General features: G+C 33.7%; 1 pseudogene; it reads right to left on the bottom strand.

Moving 5' to 3' along the window:
- Positions 1 to 2,752: 2,752 nt before the first annotated feature.
- On the bottom strand, positions 2,753 to 3,278 carry LOC124994261 (stathmin-2-like; annotated as a pseudogene).
- Positions 3,279 to 8,882: the final 5,604 nt, after the last annotated feature.

The raw sequence follows: 8,882 nt of genomic DNA, 5'->3' as shown, positions 1-8,882 counted from the left end.
CCAGTGGTCAAATCCCAGCTTTGTTATTTACTAGTCATCTTTCTCACAGAAATTACTTCTATTGTCTTATTGTCCCTATTTTACTAAAAATAATAGTACCTACTTCATTTGCATAAAGGTTAACTTTTAAAACCATTTCCAACAGTCAAATGTAAAAGTTTATTAAAACACAAATATCTCAACTGAGGTACTCTTTAACAGATAAATGGATAAAGAAAATGTGGTATGTATACACAATGGAGTAGTAGTCAGCTATAAAGAAGAATGACTATGATATTTGCCAGTAAATGGATGGATCTGAAGACTAGCATGCTAAGTTAAATAAGCCAGTCCCCCAAAAGCAAAGGTCAAATGGTTTCTCCGATGTATATGCTAACCCACAACAAGGCTGGTGGGGGGCGTGTGTGGAGAATAGAAGTTCAGTAGATTAGACAGTGGGGAATGGAGGCAAGAGTGGGCGGGTAGGAAATGGAAGGACAGTGGAATAAATCTGACAATAATTTTTCTATGTACCATATGAAAACATCACAGTGAATCCCACCATCCTGTACATCCAGAAGGATGGAGTCCTAACTGGACTAAGATATATTCCATGCTAGTATAATTATATCAAAATGGATTCCACTGTCATTTATAACTAAAAAGAACCAATACATAAATTAAGAAATAAATACATACAAATATCTGCTGTAGTATTGGAGAGATGGAGAAGTCAGTATTTGTTCCAATGCATTCTATGTGGGACACTATGAGTAGAATATGTAAAATATCTTCTTAAAGATTTTGTAGAAGAAGAGAATATATCACTTCATCTTAACTGATGATGGAAGATAAATGAAATCATTGAAATGCTCAAGAGTCTATGGCTACAAGCCAGGATGGAAAGCAAAGATCTACAATCACCGTAGGAAGCATAGTTCCACTTCCTTGACATTCAAAACCTGTTTTCACCTCTGCTTTTAAGCAGAGAGAGATGACAAAGGAACAAGAAAAGCAAGTATTTTCATCTGGGTGTTAATTATAAACCTAAAGAAATGTACTGAACTTGAAAATGGTATGATTTTAAAATGAAATGTCAAGCTCATGTCAACTACTTAGATTATATACATTTATTTTTTTGTTAGCATTTCAGTTTGTAATCATGATAATATTCCTTCTTATATAGTTTACTAAAGGTCTAAGATGAGTATTTTAAGGTTAAAATAATTGTAATAGTTTCATAGAAATTTCAGTTCAGAGTTTGGGAGATTCATATTAGAATAATAAATGTCTTTATCCCTCTACCCTTCTTGAAACTTAAATATTTATTCTTTCAGGAAATTGCAGTAGTTTTTTTTTTTTTTCCCCACAGAACTCTACTTCTTTATTAATCACAACTTGCTCACAATGACATACAGGAAAATAGCACTAATGAAGAGTATATATGCAGGCAGCAACCTTCAGGAGTTGGGAGGTGGGAGTTGGGAGAGAAATGAGTTCAAAACTGCAATAGGTACTTATGGAGGGTATCTGGTGATTCTTAGTTGGCACAAATGCCCTGCCTAGCCCCCTTTGACTGCATCAGCTTCACAGATAGAGTGATATTTTTTTCTTTCCTTCTTTCTTTTTTTTTTTTTTTAAATAGGCAGGATTGTCTCACACTATGGAAGAAAGACCAGTTTGAGTGGAAGTCCGCAATACTTTTGATTTTGTGTTTGAATGCATCAACCAGTTCAGTTTCCAAGTGGAAAAATACTCAGTAGCATCATGTATTTGTACTATAGGTAAAAGCTTAAAATGAACATCATTAATCATGGCATCCACAAATAAGCCAACTGACACATTAATTAATTCATTCCATCAAAAGAACTTAAACTAGAGAAGTCAGCCCACTTTATGAAGAGCGATTTTTATGGCTGCTTGAACCATTTGGATGTAGACTTGTGATCAGCACTTTAAAAGCTTCAACCTTTTGCTTCTACCCAGATTGATCTCAGATCGTTCTTCTCATCCATGTCTTTCTAAAGCCAAAGCACATTTGCAGCACATAATTCAGGAGAAGCAGGAGTAAAATGCTATGACTGGTAGTTTTTCTTGGCCTCGTTTGTAGTTTCTAGGCAGTAAGTAGATTATGAGCAAACAAATGTGGAGGTTCATATGGAGTCAATACCTGTGGTCTAGGTATGGTCTTGGTCAAACTCAGAGACTCCAAAGTCACCCAGGTCATAAGGCAATGGTGGGTTTCTAGCACCATAGACTGTCTACTGACCTCATTTTTTCTGTTAGAATGAAAAGGGGGAGGGAATGGAGTTAGACATGGGGAGCTTCAATAAGAACAGACCTTGCAAATCCATTTGAGTGGAGAGACACAACATCAAAAGCCTGTTATAGGACATGTAAGATTATGAAATAACTTGCATAATGTAATACTTGTATTTTTTTTTTAGAAAAAATGTAAGTATTTACAAAATAAAATCCAAGGAATTTTTTAAACATCAAGCAAAACATTCTGCAGAGAGACTGCATTGACTTTGTTAAAATTTGTGATTCTGTTTTTTTTTTTTTTTGGGTGCTGGGGATCGAACCCAGGGCCTTGTGCTTGCAAGGTAAGCACTCTACCTACCGAGTTATCTCCCCAGCCCCTGATTTTTGTTTTTTATAATGAGTTCTTTTTACACCATGGCATACATTTCCCATACTGATATTGCATGATCCATTATAATATAGGCAGGGGGATTTACTATCAGAGGGGCGTGCCATACCCTCCATCGCTTCATCTAGACAGTTCTACCTGGAGTTCCTCGTTCCTGTGCACCTCTGTGGCATGCCTCTCCTTTTCCTGCAGACGTTCCATAAAAGCAGCTAGATGAGTCTCACGGTTTTCCTTAATTTGTTCCATTTTCAGGATCAGATTTTCAGCTGAAGTTGTTCTTTCCAAAGCCTTCTGAAGGACTTCCTGCTCATGCTCCCGCTTCACTACCAATTGTTTCAGCACCTGGGCCTCCTGAGACGTTGTTCTTTCCTCTGCAGCCTCCAGTTTTTTTTTCTGGATCTCCTTCAGGGACAGGTCTTTCTTCTTTGGAGAAGCTAAAGTTCGAGGGGTTTCTGATAGGAGATGGTGGCTTTAAGATCAGCTCAGAAGCCTGGCCAGAGGCATGTTTGTTGATTTGCTTCACTTCCATATCATCGTAAGTGTAGATGTTGATGATGGGAGGTTCTGGGTAGAAGTGAGAGCAGATCAGTGACAGCATGGATAGCTCCTTCATTTTTTCCTTGTAGGCCATTGCTGTTTAAGCCATTGTAGGGGATGTGCAGATGCTGAGTGGTGGCGAAGGGTCCAGCTACAGCAGCAGAGAGAGCGAGTTAGATAGCTTTTTGTTAGGTTTATTTATATTGGCTAGCACTTATATACATTACTAGACTTAGCTCTACTAACCTGTTTTAGTCGTTCATCAAAAATTAACCCAGAACATGAGGGAACATTGATGAAGATTTGATAAAACTGTCTAAAAATACTTAATTTCACAAAGCACACTAGATTTCCTAATCTTTTGCAGTTGAGAAAAATAGGTTTATGGATGTTTTATAGTGTATGCAACATACAACTAGAAAGTGGTAGAATGGGTAGTAATTTTCTATTAATAACACCAATCTTGTACTTCCAAAGATATTTCTGTGGTTCTGGGAGGATTTGAGGGACATTATGAAACTCCTATCAGGGTTGACCGTTAGAAGACTAGCTCTGTAGCTATGTCTTTATAACAGTTTTAGGAATAAAACAAGTACATATCTAAGTAATTAACCCATGTCCTTTAATAAAAGGATAAAGTTCACATATAACTATGAAAACCATCATTTAAATCATATCATTGATACCAAGGCAGGGTTCATTGTCCAATGTGCAGAGAAACTGATACTAGAGTCCTGATTTTTGCAAGAAGGAGCTTTATTGAAAGAAGGTCAGGAGTCGACTTCCCTGATCCTTTGGTATTGGAATGAATTTATAGGAAGGGTGAGGAGAGAAGATTCTTGTTGATTTGATGATAAGAAGGGGAAATTTTAGGGTTCTTTGCACAGACATAGGTGATTATCATGTCTTTTTATAGTTTGCATGTTTTTGTTGGGGGGAAGTGGATTGCCGTATTCTACATTAGATATTTGAGTCTGTGATGTCCGAAGGTCATTGATTGGAGAAGCTTGCTTCTTCTACACATGTCTATTCTTGAAAAGCTGGTTTCAAGCCACCTTGCAGTGGTTTCTGGAGGCATTTCCTGAAAAATAACTTAAGAATTATGTTATTTAAGGAATTTACGTCTGAATGTCTCTGAGCTTTAGTCAATTTCATCATGGCCCTGCTGGAAATGTTTCAATGGCTTTCTACTATACTTCTATTTTTTTTAAATAGTCTTACAATATCCTATGAGAACCTGAATGAGCTGGCTCTGCTTATTTTTTTACTCGATTCTGTACTATTCTGTTTCCTTACCCTTTAACCATGTGAGCCCACAGGCAATTTAGAATGGGCCAAGACTGCCCCTGCCTGAGAGCATTTGCAAAAGCTCTTCCTTCTCTCAGGGGATCTTTGTATGGTAGCTTCTTTTGTCACTGAGGATTCATTCCAAATGTAACCCCTGAAGAGATTCCTCCACCTTTCAATATTAGAAGGCATCTCCTGTCACCCTACCCTGTGCTTTCCCTCGTCACTCTCCAGTGCATTGTCTTATCTCACTACATGGTACTTAGGGACAAATCCCTTTTTCATGTAGTTGTTTCAATGTTTCTGTATTGTTTCTCCTGCTGGAAGGTCAAAGCTATAATGGCAGAGAATTCTTTTTGCTACTTTGAGGCATGTTTGAAATAGCACCTTGTACATAATAGGTACCCGATAAATATTTCTACTGAAAAAAGTCACAGAGAGAAGAGAAATACGTAATTTAGTTTTCTTAGTTCAACACTCTTTGTTGAAATTTGCTTTGTAAGGCAGTGCTGTCCAAAAGGAATTCATGTGATGGTGGAGTTGTTCTAAAACATGCTAATATTACAACTACTGTCACAGTGGTTAATGAACTTTAAAACAACATTGCTACTGTGATGGAAGAACTAAATATTAAATTTTATTTAATCTTAATTCATTTAAATTTAAATTTATATAGCCTGATGTGGCTAGTATCTACATAATGAAGAAGATAGCCTAAGAAATGAATGCTTTAATGTGCTAAAGGCATTGTATCATCTACTACTATTAGACAAAGAGCAGCAAGGACCAAAAGGAAATTATCCTTTCTGTATTAATTTAGTCAAAACTTTGAGTGGAGCTTGAATCTTATGGTTAAATTTTACTTGATTGCCTGCTATAGCAATATCAGAAGTAGACAGTGCTGTTCCTTGACCTGATTATTAAAAAAGTTAAAGTTTGATTTTTCTGATATAATATGCCTTAGCTTGGGACTATTTTCTATCCTGGTTACTGATTTTATACAAATTCCTTTTTGCATCTTTAATTTTTCATTGATTCTGCCTTTTCTCACACAGACTTCATAAAATAACATCTAATTTTGCTGAGAATATAGAAAAAGAAAAATATTATACAAGATGCTTCTCAACTTATGATGGGGTTAGGTTCTGATAAACACATGGTAAATTGAAAATATAGGGTGAAATGCATTTAATACACCTCTCCTACAGAACATCATAGCTTAGCCCCACAGTAGTCTGTAGATTATATCATTTGTTTAACTTTGTGATTGCTTTGCTGACTGGGAGCTGTGCTGAGCTGCCACTGCCCTGAAACCATGAGAGGCTATCTTACCACATTGCTAGACTGAGAAATGATCCAAATTCAAAATTTGAAGCATTTATTGAATGAGTATTGCTTTCGCACCATCATAAGGTTGAAAAATCATGTCAAGTCATTATAAGTTTAAAATTACTGATAAAATGAATACAGAATGTGTGATATTTTCAATATTATCTATTGCTTATTTTATTGATTTTTGGAAAAAGTTGTTATATAAGAATTCAGAAACTTCTCACATGTAGGAATGGACTCCTCTAAAGTAAAGGGCTTTATGTTCATCTTGAATAAATCAATATACAAAACCTTATTTTATAATAATCTCATTTAAAAATTGTGTGGTCTGGGAAAACAGATTAAAAATTTGTATCTTTAGTATTTTCTACTTAGTATATACAGCATATTAAAAATCCTAAATATTGCTTACATTTTAGAAGAAGAAAAAAATGCATTTTGGAAATTATATTCTTGGACATTCTGAAGGTCAGTGTATGTATGTAGGCATTTATAGATATGACGTGAGGTATATTAGGTAAGGCCAGAATGTATCTGGACCACATTCCCACTAGAATGACCAACTACCCATTTCAGTACTTGAAATTCCACCCAATTAGAGTGATTCTATTGTGTTAAATAAGCATCTTTTTTGCTCTGTGATGTTTCAAAAGAATAACAATATTCCCACTAGAAGAAATATTTATTCATTCAACAACTTTGCTTGGATTTATTGTGGAATTGACTATTTTTTTGTCAAGTAGAATTTTTTAAAGCATAGAAATATTGCTTGAGGCTAAAGGAGAAACTGGAAAAGATTCCGGCAGTGAAAAATAATTCTCAAGTTTAGATCTTACAATAATTTATCAACACTAACCAACTAAACATTTTTGATGTTATTGTAGTTACATCTTTATAAATAAGAACACTTAAATTTTCAAAAGATAATGATAAATGTTTGTTTTAATTTGCATTTTGTAAAATCATTTTAAATATTAAGATTTTCACTATAAATATTTCTCCATATTTTAAAGTAATTTAAAAGAAAGCTTCTATACTTGGATATTTATCTTTCTCAGCGCTCTTTATTTCTTCTTGAAGTCATGAGTTTTCATTTGGCAAAGTTTGTTTTTATTTTTCCATTTATTCTTTATTTATTTTATTCATTTTTATAGACCAGTTCTTTTTGTAAATATTGATTACAAATTATCTGCAAATGTTAGTTTTTCCTTCATCCCCAAAGAATATTTTCTTGGATATAAATTGTGGATGACAGGATTTTTCTCTCTGATTTTGAAAGTGTTTCATTTTGTGATGAGAAGTTACTTGTTATTTGAGACATTGTTCCCCTGTATATAATGCATCATTTATTTATCTTCAAGTTTTTTCTTATAATCTTTCATTTTTGGCTAATATTATGTTTCTAGAAAGGCTTTTAAAAAATATTTACAGTACTTGTGTACTGTACTGTACTATACTGTGTCAGACTCCAATTATACATATGATAGCCTTTTAATACTGTCCCACAAATCTGAGACTCTATTCAGTATTTTTCAGTATTTCTACTCATTTTTTACAGTTTGTATTGATTTATCTTTAAGCTCTTTCTATCTTTTTTTCCCCTTCAGTTTTAGAGCGCTAATCCAGTGTCTGGCCCATGGCAGACAAGCTCTCCTCCATTAAGCTATGTTCCCAGTCATAGTAATTTTACCATCTTCATTATGTTGTTAATGTTACCTATTTATTTCAAATATTTCATTTGCATTTACTATAATTTAAATTTTTCATAGTTACTATTTCTCTGCTGAGATTTCTCATCTTTCAATTTATTTTGATCCTTTGTATCACTGGAAAAAGTTTTAATAACTACTTTAAAATCTGCTTGTTTCCCTACATAGCTCTCTTTAGGTTGGTCTTTGTCATCCTCTTTCTCTTCAGAATTTGTTACATTTTCCTGCTTTTTTATGTATTGAATAACTTTGGATTGAGTTTTGAACATTGTAAATGTTAAATTGTAGCAATGGCAGATTTGGTTACAATCTTCCAAGGAATTATTTTTATTTATCTTGTTTGATTTTAGTTGGCAATATACTTAGTTTCACTCAAGCTAAAAGTTCAAACTTCTGTTATTTTTAATAAGGGACCTTGAAGGATGTCCATGGAATCAGTCAGATTTGGGAGATCTCCCCTAACTTTCTAGTAGCTGTTTTTTCATCAAACTATGTTTCCTGATTAATTGGGTCTAAAATATTACAGAATTTACATCAGTTGTAGTTACTCTGTACAGTATTAATTTCAGTCTATCCTTAGACTGAAATACAAGTTATTTGCTTATTTGTCTTCATTCCCTACAAAGTATCAACTACCTTGCAGACTCTACCTACTTCTGTTTATTCTTCAGTGCCTTTAGGTGATTATATATTTATATTTTTGCACTGTATTTGTAATCATGTCTGTCAGAGTCAGATCTAGCAAGAATTTATTAGTCATAAGAGATGAAGAACATGAAGGGTCCTTTTGTACAAATGCTCTTGAAAACTATTTTGTGGTATTCATTTATGTTGATGAATAGATTTATATTCTATAAGCCAGTAATTTTTCTACCTACATATCTACCTAAAACATATATAAATATATTCATAGCAATATTATTTGTAATAGCCCCAAGATGAAAATTATTCAGATCTATCAATAAATTACTAAGTTGTGATATATTTGATGATGGATAATATTTAGTTAGAATAAACTATCATTACATGAAACAGCATGGATAAATTTTAAAACAGAATATTGAGCAAAGGGAGCAAAATACAAAGGAGTGCATAGTAATAATTCTATTTACATTAATTTCTTTTAAATAGAAGTAACATGGAAGTGAGGCAATAATGCTTATTTTTTGAAATTCAGTGGCTAGGAGAAATATTTCCTGGACTGAGCACAACTGGTTATCAGGGTATGTTAACTTTGTAAAAATACCTTTAGCAATATATTTGTGATATGTATTCTACCCTCTATATGGATTTTCAAATAATTTTAAAGAAAGTTGGTTGAATTTGTTTAATGAATACAGTAAATATGAATGTTGCTTCTGTCAGTAGTTCTGAGTTCTAGTACA

This window comes from Sciurus carolinensis, chromosome 10 (genome assembly GCF_902686445.1).
Source record: "Sciurus carolinensis chromosome 10, mSciCar1.2, whole genome shotgun sequence".
NCBI classification, from domain to species: domain Eukaryota; kingdom Metazoa; phylum Chordata; class Mammalia; order Rodentia; family Sciuridae; genus Sciurus; species Sciurus carolinensis.
This window is presented reverse-complemented; position numbering and strand designations above follow the sequence as displayed.